Here is an 18,440-nt window from a genome sequence, read left to right on the forward strand (position 1 = left end):
GACCTGGTGAAAAAAGAAGACCAGGCACCATTTGCGCACAGCTGGCTGGACGCCATTTTGAAAAAGATGGCTCCTGCGGTTACTTTACCCGAGCTGCGAATGGTCGTGGTAAATGCGAACCAAGGTAGTTCAAAACGAAACCACTGCCACCAGCCAGTCAATTAAGGAAAGGGTAACATAAATGTTATATGAATATTTAGACACAGGGGATACTAAGTAACCCCTTCAGCACTCTATTGTAAGATAGGGTGTGCTGGGTCTAGCAAGTACAATACGGAGTAAAGTCAATTTCACTTTACTGCCCTGGGAAACAGTAGTTGATCCCAGAGAAGGTATTTAAACCTTGGGAAAATCCGTAAGACTTCCATGTGGCACTGCAGTGAAGGTGCTTTGTGACAATTGTAAAAGATGATACCTATGGAGTTGGTTAGACTCCATAACCAAAAAGAAATAGTGTATAAAATCACATTAATATACATGAGAGAGTGGGAAAAAGGGTCCCACTCTCAAGGTTAAAAAAATCATGTCCTCAAAATCCAGCAAAGTTGCTGGGGGTCTCTAAGGTGGAGGGAAAGCACATTTTTGAGAATTCTCCCTAACACTTATTAAAGTCTAAATTGCCAGTTGTACTTTAGGAAAATTCCCCTAACAAGGGCTGTGGGTGTTTGCTGCCAGGAAGTGGGTTGGGACTATTTGGTCCTAATCCACAAACTGGTGTGTCTGAGTGGTAGGCATGTGTTTTACCTCCAGTGGTCCGGACGGACACGGGGGGGACAGACACAGACACACAGACACACACACACACACACACACACACACACACACACACACTTTATGAACATAGAAATAAAACAAACAAAATCAATTATCTACATAGCAGGGTTTAGCGTCATGACAACTTATGCCCTTACAATTTACCTAAAGAAAAAAAGAAGAAATAATCTTCCTTCAAATAAAGCATTCATGCGTACTAAACTTAAGTCCATTGTCTTTGCTTCCTACTATACACAGACAAGATCAATTTCGTTCAGGAAGCGTACCAATGCAATGATTAGGGAAATGTTCTTACCGCACATCAGTCTCGCCCATAATAATTCCAGGCCATAATCCATTTGGAAGCTTTCCAGTTAGTTTGGAAAGGAAACTGACCGAATTGTACTTACGGCAAGACACTCTAGAATCCATTGTCTTAGGGTCTCAATAGTTGACAGACTTACAGAAACGACGGCAACAGTTTAATTCTCTCCCTTCCAATGCAACGAGATTAGGTTCAATTCATGGCGTAAAATGGAATTTGGAATGGCTAAGGACAGACGCAACACATTCTTCCAAATAGGCCCAGCAGGGAATCAAGGTATGGGCCCAGATTTACGGCCACCATATCTAGCCCATGACATGCATTACTCACTGTAAAAGCATTTCTGATGATTGTATCTGTTTAGATTCACATGCTGTGCATATAGTCCGACATCTAGTGAAAATCGTGGAGTATTGCGTCTTTCTTTGGAAGACTGAAAGGGACGTTGACATGAACGTGACTAACACTATCCCCAACGTGACGTGTAGTGTACCCAAAATCCCTCATGTGTTGAGGTCTATCTGGATGTATTTATTCTGCCGTGAGGGAGCCTTCTAGTCAGAGTGAGTGAGCACAGAAGAGAGAAGGTGTAAGAACTCCATGTTCCTTCTACTCGAAGAGGGGAGTAAGGGTGGGCGCATTTGAATCTAAGCAGATACAATCATCAGGCGTGAAGGGTAGATCTCTCTGGGCAATAGTGTAACATAGTGTGATGCAATTTACAATCCACTTTGAGATAGCTGATTTAGAGACTGGGTATCCTTCTCTACCTGCTCCCACTGAGATAAAGAACTGGTTTGTCTGTCTAGTGGCTTTGTCTTTTCCAGACAGATAACCACTCTCCTTACATCCAATGTGTGGAAGATTCTTTCCGCCACGTTAGTGGCGTTTGGGGAAAAAGGTGGCTAGTTCTATGGACTGGTTTACATAAAACTGAGATAAATTTGGGCGCAAAGAGAGGGTGTGTGAGCAAAACAACTTTGTCTTTGTGAATCGTGACGAATGGGTCCTGAACTGAAAGGGCCTGCAGTTCACTAACTCTCCTTATAGAAGTGATCGCCACCAGGAAGGCAGTCTTGTAGGTGAGTGCTTTAAGGCTTGTGCATTGGTTCAAAGGGAGGTGCCATTAGTCTGGTAAGAACATTCAGGTCCCACCGGGAGCTGGGTTGGAGGTAGGGGGATGAAGTCTCTTTACCCCTTACATAAAGGCTTTAATTACAGGAATTTTCCCCCATAAAACCTTGCTGTGGGACGTAGTGTACACCGAAAGCGCAGCGAAGTGGACTTTAAAAAAAATTGAAAACTAGTCCTGAATCTAATAGGTAGATTAGCTAAAGGACAATGGGCCTCATTACACGGACGGCGGTGGACCAAGGTGCTTTTAGCACCTTGGTCCATGCCGGTAAAATACCGGCACCGCCTTGGTGGAAAGGGGAATTAACGCCCTATTCCAAGGTTGGTGGGGTATTAATTCCCCCTTCCCCCATTGCCCTTCTCCATTCCCATTTTTGCCCCATAGGGCTCTATGGGAATGGGGAAGGCGCTAATTACGGTGCCGCAAATTGCAGTACCGTAATTAGCTCCCTGAACCCTTTGCGGGTTGGTTTTTAATGCCTGCAAAAAGCAGGCGTTAAATTCTCCAACCCACAAAGGGACCTCGTAGTAAGGCGGTAAGGGTTTACCGGTACCGGTAAAATACCAGTACCGGTAAACCCTTACCGCCTACCGTGTAATGAGGCCCAATGTCTTTAGGTGAGCAATCAATAGGATTGATGCCCATGACATTACACTAGATAATGTGCTTCCATGTGCTGGAGTAGCATTGTCTGGTGGTAGGTTTCCGTGCCTCTCTGAGTATGTCCATGCATCTGAGGGAGCTGAAGGTGCCCAAACTCTATGACCAGGCTACTAAGTTGAGAGTTTGAGGGCGTGCATGTAGTGTCTCTCCCTGATCTTGAGACAGCATGTTGTACGGACATGGCAGCTTCCTGGGAGGGGAACTAGTATTGACATGAGATGGGAGAACCAAGGTTGGCGGGGCCACGTGGAATACTGTGAATTGTTCTTGGTTCATCTTGTGCAGTATTCTGTTAAGCAGAGGAATCGGGAGATGGGAGCTGGGGGGAGTGAAGACAAATCTCCCAGACCATGTTATTCAAATACTGTTCCCCTTGGAGTGGTTCTGTGGGTACCTGGAGGCATAATCTGGGCATTGGGCGTTCTCTAGTGTGTCAAATAAGTCAATTTCTGGGAAGCCCCATTCTGCGAAGATGCAGAGTAAAATGTCCTCCCGTAGCCGCCACTCGTGCTCTACAGGTAGGGGGAAATCTCTGCTGAGTACATATGCCAGAAGATTTGAGTTCCCCTGGAACATGTTGTGAAAGGAGGAACATGATGTGTTTGAGTGCCATCTTCCAGATGTTTTGGGACAGTTAGGACAGCCCTAGAGAGTGAGTGCCCCTTGTTTGTTTAAGTAATAAACGGCCATAGTACTGTCTTTGAGTAGAAGAACGGGTTTCCCCTGGAAGAGTGTCTGGAAGGCCTTCAGGGCCTTGCACACTGCTAGCAGTTCCAACAGGTTGTTATGACTGGATGCTACTGCTGGAGACCACACGCTGTGCGCCGTCTGTTGAAGGAAGTGAGCTCCCCAACCCGTCAGAGATGCGTCCATGGTGAGAGTGGCTTTCAATGCGGAGGTGGTGAATGTTTTCCCCTGCAGAAGGTTTTACCTTGAACACCACTGCAGAGACTGGACGAGGGCTGCCGAAACAACCACTTTGTCCCACTGGCCTGACACCATTGGCTCAAGAGCCATTCTTTCATGGGGTGCATGCGCAGACAAGAGTGAGGAACTAGTCACATGGCTTTGCGTTCGGTCATCTGGTGACTGGCTACATAGTGAGGCATCTGGAAGAGCATGGTTGGAACCCTCTTGTTGGAGAGAAAGACCATCCTAATTTTTGTCTGAATCAAAGCCCCCAGAAACTGTGTAACCTGGCTGGGGTTTAGACTGTTTTTTTTCCCGTTGATAGAGAATCCTAGGCTGTAGAGGAGATTTACTGTTGTCTGGGTATTGGTCTGGCATCTTCCGTACAAATCCCCTGTTATGAGACAGTCATCGAGGTAGGGACAGACTGGGACGGACTGCCTGTTCAGGTCAGCCACTACTACCACCAGTACCTTTGTGAACACCCTTGGGGCTGAGGCAATGCCAAAGGGGAGAACCTTAAACTGATAGTGGGTGTCCTCCACCATGAACCTGATGTACTTTTCGGTGCGCTGGCAACACTGAAATATGAAAGTATGTATCTTTCATGTCCAATGTGACCATGTAATCCACCTGCTGCAGCAGTGGGATTACCTCCTGAAGTCTTGTCATCCTGAACTTATGAGGTTTGACATACTTGTTAGCAAGGCGCTGGTCTGAAAAGGGCGCATGGTGAAATCCTTTTTGGGTAGAAGGAAGTACACTGAATAAATACCCTTGTTTAAGTGGAGAAGGGGGACGACTTCCCATGGCGCACTTTTCCAGTAGGACCTGAACTTCTTCCAGCAGGATGCGCAGGTGTTCTGGCACAGGCATCTGCTTCTCAGTGGGTGGTAGCAAGGTGGCCAGAGAAACTTTATACAATACCCGTGGGCAACCGTCTTTAGTACCCACTGATCTGAAGTGATCCCCACCCAGGCGTGGATGAATGAAGTCAGGCGACCCCAGACCGGGGAAGCATGTCGGGGGACCTGAACTGGCGAGTCAGTTTAAGGTGGAGGCCGGGGAGCTTCTAGGAGTAGAGTTTCTGCCTCTACCCTTGCCACACGAGAGCCTCTTTGCTGGTATTGGAAGTTACCAGAAGAGCCTTGATCAGAGGGTCAGGGGGTATTCCTTGAGCCGTATTGCCCTAGGCGAGCGGGAGAAGGATTGGCAACTGTTAGGCAAGATTGTATGCAGTAACCCTGTGTGAGACTACACCAGTCTTGGCCTCTTGGTATTAGGTAACCCACCTATTGGTAAAGGTCTGTAAACACAGGTGGTAGAATGACTGAGTAGCCAGACTTCTCAAGAGGGGTAAATGTGAGCTGTAGAGCTGCAGCATTCAAAACCACAAATACAAGTATCCAAGTATCCAAATAACACTTACACTCAAGGTTTTCTAGTAAAATATTTATAACAGTCAGTTTTAAAGTATCCTTCTTTAAAAAGGGCATTATGCAACAATAAAAATACACTTCAGAATACAGTTTCGGAATCAAACCAAGCAAGTAGATACTCTTTAGAGATGGTTCATACACACTTCCTACACCCCGAGGTGACTTCACTAACTAGGACAGGATTAGCATTTATATATCACTTTTTGTAAAATAGATTCTGAGGTTGGTAAAACGGGAAAGGTTATAGGAGGAAAAGGGTTACCAGGTTCTCAGAGCATGTGAGTGCTTTTTAAATCACCCAATCAAGTCTAGATTAAACCTTTCCCAGCAATACTAGTTAGAAACCAATGTACCACCTATGAGGTCAATTGGTTAGAATGTACCACCTATGAAGTCAATTGGTTAGAAGAGTCTGCCGGGAGCCAGGACAGTCAAAGTCAATTTGAACAATGTCTATGGAGCTGAAGCACTTCTTAGATAGCACAAAAGTCTTGCACAAGTTAGAGTTTGTAGAGAAATCACTGTTGGGCCACAAGCTGGGAGGCTTGTGAAAGTCAGAGCCGAGATCAACTCTTCCAAGAAGTAGCTACTGCAAGTCTCAAGTGAGATAATGCAAGCTACAGACAAAAGAGGTAAGTAACCTTTAGTCAGCACAGTACCTTACGTTTAAAGAAGAGGATCCAGCTGACTCTGTTCTAATTGCAGGGTTGCAGATCCTGGGTTCCTGGGCCTCAGTCGTGGGGACGAGAGAGGACATCTAGAGGACTCCTGCACTGCGGTTTGAAGGTCGGCGGCAGCTACAGGCTATTTTCAATTCAGCAGCCCTTTGTGGTTTCAGCTACTGGCAAATAGCACCACTGTGGATCTTGGACACTTGATGCGCTTACTTCTGCTCTCTAAGCCCAGCACTCTGAAACTTTTTTACATGAGTAGGTAGGAAAAGGGGCTACTAAGTAACCCCCCCCAGCCCTCCACATAAGATGGTATGGGGTGGACCTACAGAGAGAAATGGTGTGTAAAGTCAATTTCACTTTACTATTCTTGGGAACAGTAGTTCACCCAAGAAAAAGGTATTTAAACCTTAAGAGAAATCCAAGGGACTTCTGTGACACTGCACTGCAGGTGCTGTGTGTCACCATACAAAAAGTAGATGCCTATGGAGTTTGTCAGACTCCAGATCAAAGAAAACAGAGTCCAAATCAGATCAAAAATACAAGTGTGAGGAAAAGGTTTCACTCACTCCAGGGTTCAAATAAAAAGTCCTTAAATCCAGCAAAAGAGTTGGGGGTCTCTAAGGTTGAGGGGAATTAGCACAGAAGAACAAGTTACTTCTTACCTTGTAACATTCTTCCGACGGGATGTTCCTCCGACGTATTCCTTATCTTATATCTTAGATATCTCCTTCCAGCTCTGCTGGCCTCGGAAAACTTTTCTCTAGAGGGCGCTGCGCGTCGAAGTCCTCCGAGTCGATGTCCCTCGACAGCCGCCGTATCGACGTCAACGTCATCCTGCCTATAAAGGCCGCGCGCAGCGTCCGTTGCTCAGTTCCGTTTTGTAGCCCACAATAATTCTTTCTGGACTAAACTAATCCCCCTGAAGGAGCGTAAGCTGCAACAACAAGGGAAGTAGAACTGCGGGGATGGATGGGAGGGTCGATAAGGAATACGTCCGAGGAACATCCCGTCGAAAGAACGTTACAAGGTAAGAAGTAACTTGTTCTTCGAAGGGATTGTGTCCTCCGACGTATTCCTTATCTTAGATAGGCTCCCATAGCAGTATTCTATCATTGGAGGAGGGAGTACTGACTTCATGCTGTCTTCTATTGATGAATAGAGTGCAGTACAGCCCTTCCAAACCTAGTCTCTTGACTGGAGGAGGAATCCAAATTGTAAAATCGTGTAAAGGTATGGATAGACGACCATGTAGAAGGCCGCACAGATGTCCTTAACCGGCACACCTCTTTTGAGGGCCGATGAAGCGGGAATACCTCTGGTCGAATGAGCCCTAAGGTTTTGAGGGGGCTCTTTCCCTGCCAGTTTATAACATTCCAGAATGGCTAGAATGATCCATCTGGAAATGGTCTGCTTAGTTATTGGTAACCCCAGCTTGTGACCTGTGTAACCTACAAACAGCTGGTCTGCCTGTCTTATCCTGGCTTGTCTACTGATGTAAAAACTTAAAGCCCTCCTAGGGTCTAGCCTGTGTAACCTCTCTTCCTCTTTCCCCGGATGAGGAGGAGGATAGAAAGATGGTAGGGTAATCTTCTGAGTGATATGGAATTCAGAAACCACCTTTGGGAGGAAATTAGGCTTCACTTGCAGGACAACTTTGTCTTTGTGAAAGATTGTATGAGGGGGTTTACAAGAAAGAGCTTGTAATTCGCTCACCCTTCTAGCAGATGTAAGTGCTATTAATAAAACAGTTTTGAGGGTAAGGAATCTTAACGAACAAGAATGGAGTGGTTCGAAAGGTGAGCCCATCAGGAAAGTTAGGACTAAGTTTAAATCCCACAGGGGGACTTGGTATGGTCTTGGGGGATAAACATTGGTTAACCCCTTTAGAAACTGTATTACCAAGGGTAACTTGAAATAGGATGGTTCTTCCGCAGTGCGCTTAAAGAGGGATAGCGCTGCGAGATAGCCCTTAATGGTGCCAACTTGAAGGCCTGAATTCGCCAAATATAGTAGGAAGGACAAAACCATTGGTGTGACACATGAAAAGGGGTCTATATTCTGTTCTCTACACCAGCTGCAAAATCTGTTCCAACGGCAGCGGTATAAAGACTTTGTTGCTGGCCTCCTTGCCGAAAGCAACACCTCCATAACATCATCAGGGAGGTCCCAATCCTTGTACATCATCCTTTCAGAAGCCAAGCGTGAAGGTTGAGGGTTTTGATGTCTGGATGGAGAACCTGACCTCCCTTCTGTGAGAGTAGGTTCTCTCTGAGTGGAAGTCGAATTGGAGGGCAGATGGACAAGTCTAGAAGGTCCGGGTATCACGTTCTCCTGGCCCAATCCGGGGCAATTAGGATCATGGTTCTCTGGAATCTTCTCAACCTCCTGATCATTTGAGGAATGACAGGGACCGGTGGGAACGCGTACAGAAGCGGAAACTCCCAGTCCACTATGAACGCGTCTCCCAGAGCTCCTCTCGGGGGAAATTCCCTTGAGCAGAACAGATCGCACTTCCTGTTGACGCTGGTGCACATGGGTAGTGATCCTACGCCTCCTCTTTTGTTGAGGTAATGCATGGCCACCGTGTTGTCCGTCATTATCAGGACATTTTTCCCTTGTACAGCTGGCAGGAACGCCTTCAGCGCAAGTCTGATGGCTCTCAGCTCTAACAGGTTGATATGTAGTCTGGACTTCAATGGAGACCAACGACCGCTGATGGTCAAGTCGTTGGCGTGGGCTCCCCACCCCGTGAGTGAGGCATCCGTGCCTACCGTTATCTCCGGCCAGGGTTGCCAAAACTGTTCTCCTTTCAGAATGTTCTCCTGACAGGCCTACCACTGAAGGTCTCGAGCCACCCTGTCGGAAACCTGAAGAAGATCTGTCATTCTTCCTGAGAATTGTGACTACTGAATCCTCAGTGCCCACTGGAGGGATCTCATTCTCAGGCGAGCCTCTGGCACTAGGAAAATGCAGGATGCCATGAGGCCTAGCAACCTCAAAAAGTCGAAGGCTGGGAGACTTTGGGCATTTTGGAACTTGGTAACCATCTGTAGAATATCTTGAGCCCTCACCTCTGGTGGCGAGGCTTTTCCCAGGGAAGTGTCCAGGATCGCTCCGATGAACTGGAGTCTCTGCGATGGTATCATTTGTGACTTCTTTAAATTGAGGGAGAAGCCCAGTTTGTGAAGGGAGTGGCAAACGTGATTTAGCTGGATCTGAGCTTGTTCCGAAGATACAGCCCTGATCAACCAATCGTCCAGGTAGGGGTAGACGTGAATCCCTTCCCTCCTTAGACTTGCAGCCACTACCGACATCAGCTTGAAGACCCTTGGGGCGGAGGTCAGCCCAAATGGCAGCACTCGAAATTGATAATGAGAGTTGCCAATTGCGAACCTCAGGTATTTCCTGTGTTTGAGATGGATAGGCACATGGAAATAAGCGTCCTGAAGGTCCAGAGATACCAACCAGTCCTGGAACTGAAGGGCCTGGAGGATCTGAGAAAGAGTGACCATCTTGAATTTGTCTTTCCTGAGGAATTTGTTCAATTCCCACAAGTCCAAGATGGGTCTCAGTCCTCCGTCTTTCTTTGGAATGAGAAAGTAAGGGGAGTACCAGCCCTTGTTCCTCTCCGCTACAGGTACCGGTTCTATGGCACCTTTCTCTAGCAGGTCCAAAATTTCCTGCAAGAGGAGCGGATCTGGAGCTTTTTGAGAGCTGATCCCCGGTGGACGACTCTGAGGTATGCGTAGGAAAGGCAGGCAGTAACCTTGGGCAACTGTTTCCAATGCCCAAGCATCTGACGTGATAGCCTGCCATTCCGCCAGATGTTGAGTCAACCTGCCTCCTACAGGTGTCCTGTGAGGGAAGTCCTCAGAGTGGTTTTGGGGCGGCTGATGCAGATGCCGATGGTAAAGAGGCACCTGCTGTTGCTGCGGCTTTTGAATATCTACCCCGTCAACCTCGGGTAGTTCTTCTTTGTCCCCTTTGAGCCGGTCGTCCTCTACCTCTTCCGAATGCGGAATAGAAGCGAAGGGACTTGCCCCTCGCAGAGGTTCCTGTGGGACGAAAAGGTGTCTGACGGATTGCAGCGCCTAGGGATTTTGAAGTTTGCAGTTTCTCTAAACTGTCATCCGCCTTTTTCCCGAACAAAGAAGAGCCATCGAATGGCATGTTCAAGAGTCTGGCTTGCACATCTGGGGCAAAACCAGACTTTCTCAACCAAGCGAATCTCCTGGTTGTTGTACTTGCCGCCATTGCTCTGCTGATACTGTCAGCCGAATCAATGCCCGTCTGGAGGGATTCGCACATAGCGTCTTTACCGTCCTGTATGATATTCAGGAACCCCTCCCTTTCTTCTCCCTCCGGGATGCAGTGAGCCGCTGTAGACGCACACTCCCAAAGTGTATGGCTGAATCTAGCAAGGGTGCAAGTAGCATTAACAGATTTTGACGCCATGCTACATTACGAAAAAACTTTCTTTGCCATAGCATCATATTTTTTATCGTCCCTGTCCTGCGGGACGGTAGGATAAGCCGTCTTGACATCAGTAGAAGATGCTGCCTGTACCACCAGACTTTCTGGGGATGGGTGTTTTGACAAAAACTCCGTGTCTGTAGAAGATACCCTGTATTTTGTAGACAGTTTTTTATTTACTGCCGGGACGACATCTGGGGTTTCCCAGTTCGTCATAATCTTCCTCTGAAGAGCTTTATGAAAATGCACCACAGGATCCTCCTGTGGGCCTTTGTCAAGAATATCCGTGAGGTCATCTTGTTGGAAAGATTTTGAAGGTGCAGACCACCCCATAAACTCTGTGATCCTGGCCATTAAGGCTCTACAGGGGGTTTCAGCATGCTCCCCCGGGTCTGGCCTAGCAAACTCCACCTCAGGGGAAGTGTCTAATCCACTTGCCTCATGTAAGGAATCATGAAGATCCTTTAATCTGCGTTCTTCAGAGGAAAATTCCTCTCTAATTGGGGTTACAGGTCCCTGCAACTCAAATGTGTCTTCCTGTTCAGACAATTCACCCTCTTCCAATATTGAGGACATAGTTCTCAATTGTTCTGAACTCAAAGGGTGTAAACCCCATTTCCAAGGCAGAGGGTGCCGAACTTGTCATAATCGGCCTCGAAAACGTCGATGTCGTCGACGTCGAAAACAAAGGCGGAGGCCTCGATGACTTCGACAGAATTGGGATTCTGCTCGACAATCTCGACGCCATCGACATCGAGGACCTTGGGATAGTCACTGGGTGTGTCGTGAACTGTGACTTTTCTTGGCGTCGACGCCGAAGCTGGCGTCGAGTCGACAGACCCGTATGTCGAAGGTCCCTTCGACAACGGCGTCGAAGACACTGACCTCGGCGACGACGGAACCTTCGTCAACGGCGTCGACGGAACCTTCGATGAAGGTTTTGAGGTCATAGTCCTACTCAAGGGTTCGAGACGCGCTCGAGAGGTTTCCTTCGCCGGGTACTGCGACTCGCAGACTTTTTGACCTTCGGGTCTTTCGACCAGAGCATCGCTCTCGGCAGTCTTCGAGGGGGTCGAGGCCACTTTCTCGAAGACGCTCATCATATTATTGCGGAATTCCTCCCATTCAGCCCGGGAACTATGTTTCGTGGGGCAAGGGATTCTCTTTGGGGAATCAGAGGAAGAGGAAGACGGAGAAGGGGATCTTCGACGTCTCCTCTTCGAGTGCTTCGATCTCGAGGAGTAATGGGACCCACTCAGAGACCTGGAGCGCGAATGGTGACGAGGAGACGAATGTCTCGACTTCGTCGAGGAAGAAGAAGCTTTAAAAGTCTTACCTTTCTCCAGCTTCCCCCTACGCTCCTTCAGGGCCTTAGCTGTCATGGACATAGAGTCCTCGCACTCGGAACAATGGTGTTCAGCTCCCAAACACCACAGACAAACTCTGTGAGGGTCAGTCAGCGACATCTTTTTTCCACAACCTCGCCATTTTTTGAAGCCGGATCGAGGAGTTGTCGGTTCTGACGAAGAAGCCATTGAGTACGGTATCGAATAACTTGAGGTAAATAGGATTAACCTGACAAAACTGAGCAACGGTATTTCGAGGCACTGAGTAAGCGCGGAAAAACGGAACTGAGCAACGGACGCTGCGCGCAGCCTTTTTAGGCAGGATGACATCGACGTCGATACGGCGGCTGTCGAGGGACATCGACTCAGAGGACGTTGACGCGCAGCGCCCTCTAGAAAAAATTTTTCCGAGGCCAGCAGAGCTGGAAGGAGATATCTAAGATATAAGATAAGGAATACGTCGGAGGACACAATCCCTTCGAAATGAAAATTCTCTCCAACAGCCACGAAAGGAACGGTATGCGTTAGAGCCTCCACACTGGTCAAAGGGATGAGCCGTAAATTGGCTAAGTGACTTAGAGTCTTGTGTTCTTTCTTTGCCGTCTGGAGGGCATCATCAACCGCCTTCCCAAAAAGGTTGGAATCCTCCACTGGCTTGTTAGAGAGGCCTGCGTTTTGGTTTTGAACCCAGCGTTTAAGCAGGCATGCCTTTTAATTAGGGTACCCTGGGCGATGGTGCGTCCAGCGGTTTCAGCCGAGTCCAGTGTGTTTTTCAGTATGTTATGTTTTACTTGTCTGCCTTCAGCCACGACCGCCAGCAGGATGATCGGGTGGGCTCTGGAACATCATCCTCACTAGGCCCCACTGGACATCACTAACTAGCCAAGAGCGTGGTGTTATTTGCGATCCTTGTGGAGTAGGCCACAGAGGCGGTGACCAGCTTACCTAGGGCGTAAAGCTTCTTGTAGTCCTTGTCCTGAGGGGACTCTGCTGAGGACAGTAGTGGTACATCCGCCCTCCTCCGAGTGGTTGTAACGGCCAAGGAGTCCAAAGTGGCATGACCCCTGATGTAGAGGGGGTCGGAGGGTGAGGGGCGAAATAATTTCTCAACCATGGGGTTAACTGCCCGTGTGAGAGACGGGGACAGTAAAGGAGGGGGCAGGCGCCTCTTTATCGAATTTAGCAAAGGAATGGCTTGGCTAGTTGGAGCCTTTTCCTTGAGGCTATGCTCCACAAAGTCAGAGTCTGGAGCGGCTTTGTGCGTTGCAATTTTAAAATGGTTGGCTGCTCTTTTTAAAATGGAGTTGAACAGCATCTGGTCGTCAACAGGTGACTAATCTCTTTGTGGAGTAGAAGGGGGATCTAGACCGATGAAGCCCGGGTCAGCGGCATGTGTTTGTGTAAACCGAGGGCCCTTGTGCTCCACCTGATCCCAGTCTGGCGCCACATCAACTGGGTCTTGATCAAAGGGGTTAAGCTCTTCATAAGACTCCTCCTGGGTTTGGTCATCTGGCACATTCAAGTTGTCTTCTTGGTGTCCCTTTGCAGAGATGGGCAGTTTCTGCAATTTGGAGGGGATGGGGCAGGGGTCCACTTCCCTAGGTCTCTTGGGTATAATATATTTGTCAGAAAAGTCAATGAACTGGGACATTTTGTCCATATATTGCTCAAACCTTTCCCTAGTCCATAGAGAGGAAGCCTTATTGGCAAGGGGATGGGGGAGGGCTGCCTAGAAGGGGTAGATAATAAGGCATTAGGGAGAGGCTGGGGGACCTCCTAATAGTCCTCTCGACGAGTGGGGGTGCCTTTGTACTCTTTGGCCGCCAAAATAATTTCCGAAAAGGCCCTCACAGAGCTTCGGCGGCTGTATTGAATGTCTCTACGTGCCTGAAGGCGCAGTCGTGATTGGTTAACCCACGGGTCCTTGGGCGCTAGTGCGCCCTTGCATGGCGTGTTGACAACAGTGTGTTTTTTTAGGGGGAATGCCCGTTCCAAATGGATGCCCAGTCACATGCCGGGATTGTGGTTGTGTGGAGGGCGTCAAACCACGAGTTTCGGAATGTGCCGCCGAAATTTTTGGCAGTCCTGTGTGCGTCAAGCGCTTCTTCGACAACTCTGGGTTGTGTGCTTGAGTACACGTGGTGCATGGGTGCCCTTGTTGCCGGGGTGTGTGATCTCCCCATAACAGTGCCGGTGGTCTGTCTGTCGGGGCCGGGGATGGGCTTCTGGGAGCACGAAGGCTCCGCTGAGAGGTCGATGGCTTCCAATTCAGAGCCATGGCTGCTGACAGATTCCTCGTCATCTGAAGGGGAAAAGTTTTTCGGCCTGCACAACGTAGGCTGTCCACCGTTTAGTTGCCATGTCTTTGGTCAAAAGAGTTCACAGGCCTTGCACGAGCACTCGTTGTGGTCACGAGGAAGACACTGACTGCATCAGCGATGGGTGTCCTTCCAGGGAAATTTGCTGTTACACGACGGGCAGAATTTAAAAGCAGTCCTCTCTATAGCAGAGGTTAGCAGCAGCCAGACCAAGAAGAGAAAGAGGGGGGCAAATGAAATACATCCTCAGAGAGAAGAATAAAAACCCAGGGTCCACTCTCCCTATTGTAAGGGCCAGGTCAGAGGCCACACGGTCGACAGTCTAGCAGGTCACAGTCGCCGAGCAGTTGCAGATGTCGTTGGCAGCAGGAAACCCACGAAGGAGTCGTCGAGAAGGTTGACTAAGGACTAGACGACCGTACAGCATGGAAACAAATTTAGCAATACAAACTCTTACGAGCTCTGCATAAACAACCAATTAGGTTGGCAGAAAAAAACAATCTGAGGAACCTCGACAAGCGAGGGATTTTGGGTACACTACACGTCACGTTAGGGATAGTGTTACAGTCGCGCCCATGTCAACGTCCCTTGCAATCTTCGAAAGAAAGATGTAATACTTGGCCATTTCCACTAGATGTCTGACTTTACACACAGCATGTGATTCTAAGCCGATCAACAAGCATCATAAATAATATTACCGGCTCAACCTTGCCCAAATAATATTTAAGTGCAAGAATGATGGAAAAACGCAAAGTTGCCCGACAATCCTCTTCATATGAGCAGAAAGAGGTGTGATCTTGGTCTTCAGGGTTGTCTTCCACATAGCCAAAGAGGAAATGTTCGTTAAATTGTAACCTAGATATGGAATAGAGGCCACCAGCTGAACCCTTTCAGCCCCCAAACTCCACCACATAGTTTTAGGCTTGTTTTGTTGTTTTAAAAAAATGACCACCTTCAATTTGCCACCATTAGCAACCAAATTGTTGCTTGCGGCGTACAAAGAAAAAAGATGTTAAACTTCTGTTGAAGGCCACAGGCAGTCCTAGCAAGTATTATATCTGCAAAGGCCACCCAATGGATCTTCAGGTGGCGCAGCTTGACTGGAATTAGATTGTGTAAACACCATAGGTCGTCCATGCCAGATAAAAAAGATCCGAAAGAGTGTGGGGGAATGGAAGGGATGGGGGCAGAAAACAACCCTGTCTAAGACCCAAATGGATAGAAATCAGTCTGCTCACCGCCCCTTCCTTACTGAGACAAATTCTCAAAGTGGAATTTCGGTGTAAAAGCGCAATAAACTGGAAAAGCTTCAACTGGACCTTTAATCTAATCAGTTTGGCCCAAAGATGTTCACTGACTACACAGTCGAATACAGATGACATGTACAAAGATGCCATGTAGATGTTGCCCCCATTGTCACCCTTAGTTTATTGCAGTAAATTTTTCAATACCATAGCGTTTAGGGAGGCGCCCATCTATCTGCGGAAGCCCACCTGAAAGCGAGATAAGATGTCCAAGTTGCCCAGACAGTTGTTAAGGTCTCTGAGGAGCAAGGTGGCAAATACTTTACTAGGTGTGTCCATCAGGGCAATGTGACTATAATTGCCACAGTGAGAAGGATCCCCCTTAGAAATTTGGATGATAATAGATTGAGACCAGGACTCTTGGACAATGTGCATGATATATTACGTCCAAGTGTGGTTTTAGGAAGTAAGCCCAGCCAACAGGATATTTCTTTAGGACAAAAGGAGGGAGACTGTCCGAGCCCGGGACAACTTATACTGCTGCCCTGGTAGAGCCCTGTCTTGTGGGAGATCTCGAGCAGTCCTGCAAAGGATCTGCGACGCTTGGAGTGGAGAGAACATCCTTTCTCGACGTCAGCTCAGAATCCTACGAAGAAGTTTCTTCGGAAGTGGCCCTGGACCGCCCAGTGGTTGACCAGGTCAGAGTTTGGGCTACCGTGTTGCAGACGTTGCCGTTCCGATTGGTGCCTGGAACTTGGGGGATCCTCAGCTTGTGCAATATGACTCAGCTCTGAAATTTTATAGTCCTAGAATCAAGGGGACCCGAGATAGGAAGCAAAGTCTGACCGCAGCAAGTGAATTCCTTTGCAACACCATGCATCATTGGCCATCGTGCGAAACGGTTTACCTGCGTCCATTTCTGTCCTGAGAGGGGCCCTGCATAGAGTTCTTTTGCATTTCCCAACTGGAAGAACTTGGACAAACATTAGTCACCAACCAGAGAAGTGTTGGAAGCTGCAGCCCATGGGGGATCAAGGGCTGAAGCCTACGGCAGGAAAGGCAACCTCGGACCCTCATCAGCAGACCTGCAAAGTCCTACGAAGAATCGGAGTACGGGGGTGAGTTGTAAACAATACTTACCTGAACCCCTAACTCCCTTTTAAAAGTTTTGATAACTTTTATACACTTTTGAAATAGTTTTGGCTTTGCCATTGCTTGTTCACACAAGCACTCCAAAAGTTGGGGAGATGTTTGTTAGATTAATTTGTCCCCTAACCCCTGGAACTCTTCATTGGACCTTCAGAGACCCTACCTTCATTTTTCCCAGCTTCACAAAACTGTATGGAACATTGCTGAACTTTTGGGCACAATGCCCCAAACATTTTAGGGATGGGCCTCTGAAGTTAGGATTATATCTCTGTAGACCTGTAGTGCTTATACTAATCTGTACCTTCCTTTTCAGGGGTGTGATGTATTTTGACATACTCCAGTGATTGTATATTTTTATCTATTATGCATGTGTGATAGGATTACCAGTTAGTAGTCATTATTTGGCCGTGAGTAAAAAAGTATTTTTTATACCCGATTATCTAAGTGTGTTCCTTGACAGTTTCACTGTGGGTGCTCATTGTAGACCCCTTACAAGCTCACCACCTCTTGAGACTTAGCCAAGACCACTCGTCCACCTACCTTGAACTGGTTTGGCTACAGCTACCAGAGGTGCCCCTGTCACAATACTAGGTTGGCCTTCTATACATCTGTCCAGCAGGTCAGAGTATAGAAAATCAGTCTTAACCACCACCAGCCTACAGCTCAGAGGTAAATACTCATGGCACAAAGAACTTGGCTCGGGAAAGGCAAAAACAACCTGGTGCATAAACTCTTATCTAACATGCCAATTTACAGGATTCAGTATTCAGGGACGTGTACCCCAGACCAACGATGACAGTAGGGATCAAAAAGAGTAATCCAACAACTTGCACAAGAGGCTGGCCCACTTGCCAGGTACATAGGCAATGACAGTGGAGGGATCAGAAAGGAGGAGGAATCCAACCAATAAGATCCTAGCGCCTCAAAGGGGAAAGGAGGAGCAACATTGGAGGTGTTCCAAGAGAGGCGCAGGATAGTGGTGTCCCACCAGCGTCCTGGACGACAGAAGCTTTTTACCTCAACAAACTACAACAAGACTACTGCAGAAAAAAACTGCTCTGCAACATTGAATGCACAGAACTTTCTGCTCATCCAGTGAGAACCACCAAGGGAGGAGGAAGGATAGCCTAGAAGGGACATCCAGCAGCCAAAAGAGTTCAAGAATAAGACACAGGTTCCAGTCAGTATTGCCAAACCTGCTCCTACATAGTTAGAAGCACAATATGATTGCAGACTCCTGGAGGTAGGTACCTACAAAATCCCAGCAGAGTCAAAAAGGATCAGGATCTCGCCAAGACATACCCATTAATTCATGCGCTGGCTTAAGCAAGCCCTCCAATTACAAAAAAACAGGTATACAAGGTTTTTGCAGCCAGCTAATCGGCTCGTCCTAAAAACTTCCAATCGGGTCAGCCCACACAGTTTGTGAATTGGCCAGTCTAGGTCAAGGGACCAGTCTAAACCAAAACCGAGGGAACAGGGCTTTGCTCAGAGTGAGCACATTTCCGGCCCTTCCTTGTAGTTTCCCCAAACAAAGGGATGGCACAAAATAAAATGGTGGAAAACATGACTTCTAAAAATACATAACACATCTACCAGTAAATGTACATTCATTTACTAATGCTATATATTCAGCGGCACCCCTGGTGACGTCAAAACTAAAATTACAGATGCCCCCAGCCTACTCCACAAAACCAATGTAGGGTGACCAAGCCATCCTAAGGATAATGACACCTGTCTTAAGAACTATATATTCTACCATAGGACAGCAGGGTAAAAAGGGTTGCGGTGGCGCCTTCGCAGTAAATGGCTCTGACCACAAAAAAAAGGAAAGTTTCGAGGTCCCGAAAAAATGGAACAGCGGAACCTCCAAAAATGGAATTCTGATCAAACACCTATTGCTAGATAAAGGCACACCAGACTTTTTAATTTTTTATTTTAAATTCTTTTTCAGATACAGGAGGATTATTGGCTCTTAGTGGGGCCTAAATAGTTTACCACCATCTAACAAA

At 47.6% G+C, this 18,440-nt stretch overlaps 1 protein-coding gene across 1 annotated transcript in view; it reads right to left on the reverse strand.

Moving 5' to 3' along the window:
- The window catches only part of PAIP1 (poly(A) binding protein interacting protein 1), an 816,787-nt gene that overhangs the window by 294,968 nt on the left and 503,379 nt on the right, over positions 1-18,440 (reverse strand). The gene's annotated exons all lie outside the window — the stretch shown is intronic.

The sequence above is a fragment of the Ambystoma mexicanum genome, chromosome 6p, assembly GCF_040938575.1.
Source record: "Ambystoma mexicanum isolate Mex_15411 chromosome 6p, UKY_AmexF1_1, whole genome shotgun sequence".
NCBI classification, from domain to species: Eukaryota; Metazoa; Chordata; class Amphibia; order Caudata; family Ambystomatidae; genus Ambystoma; species Ambystoma mexicanum.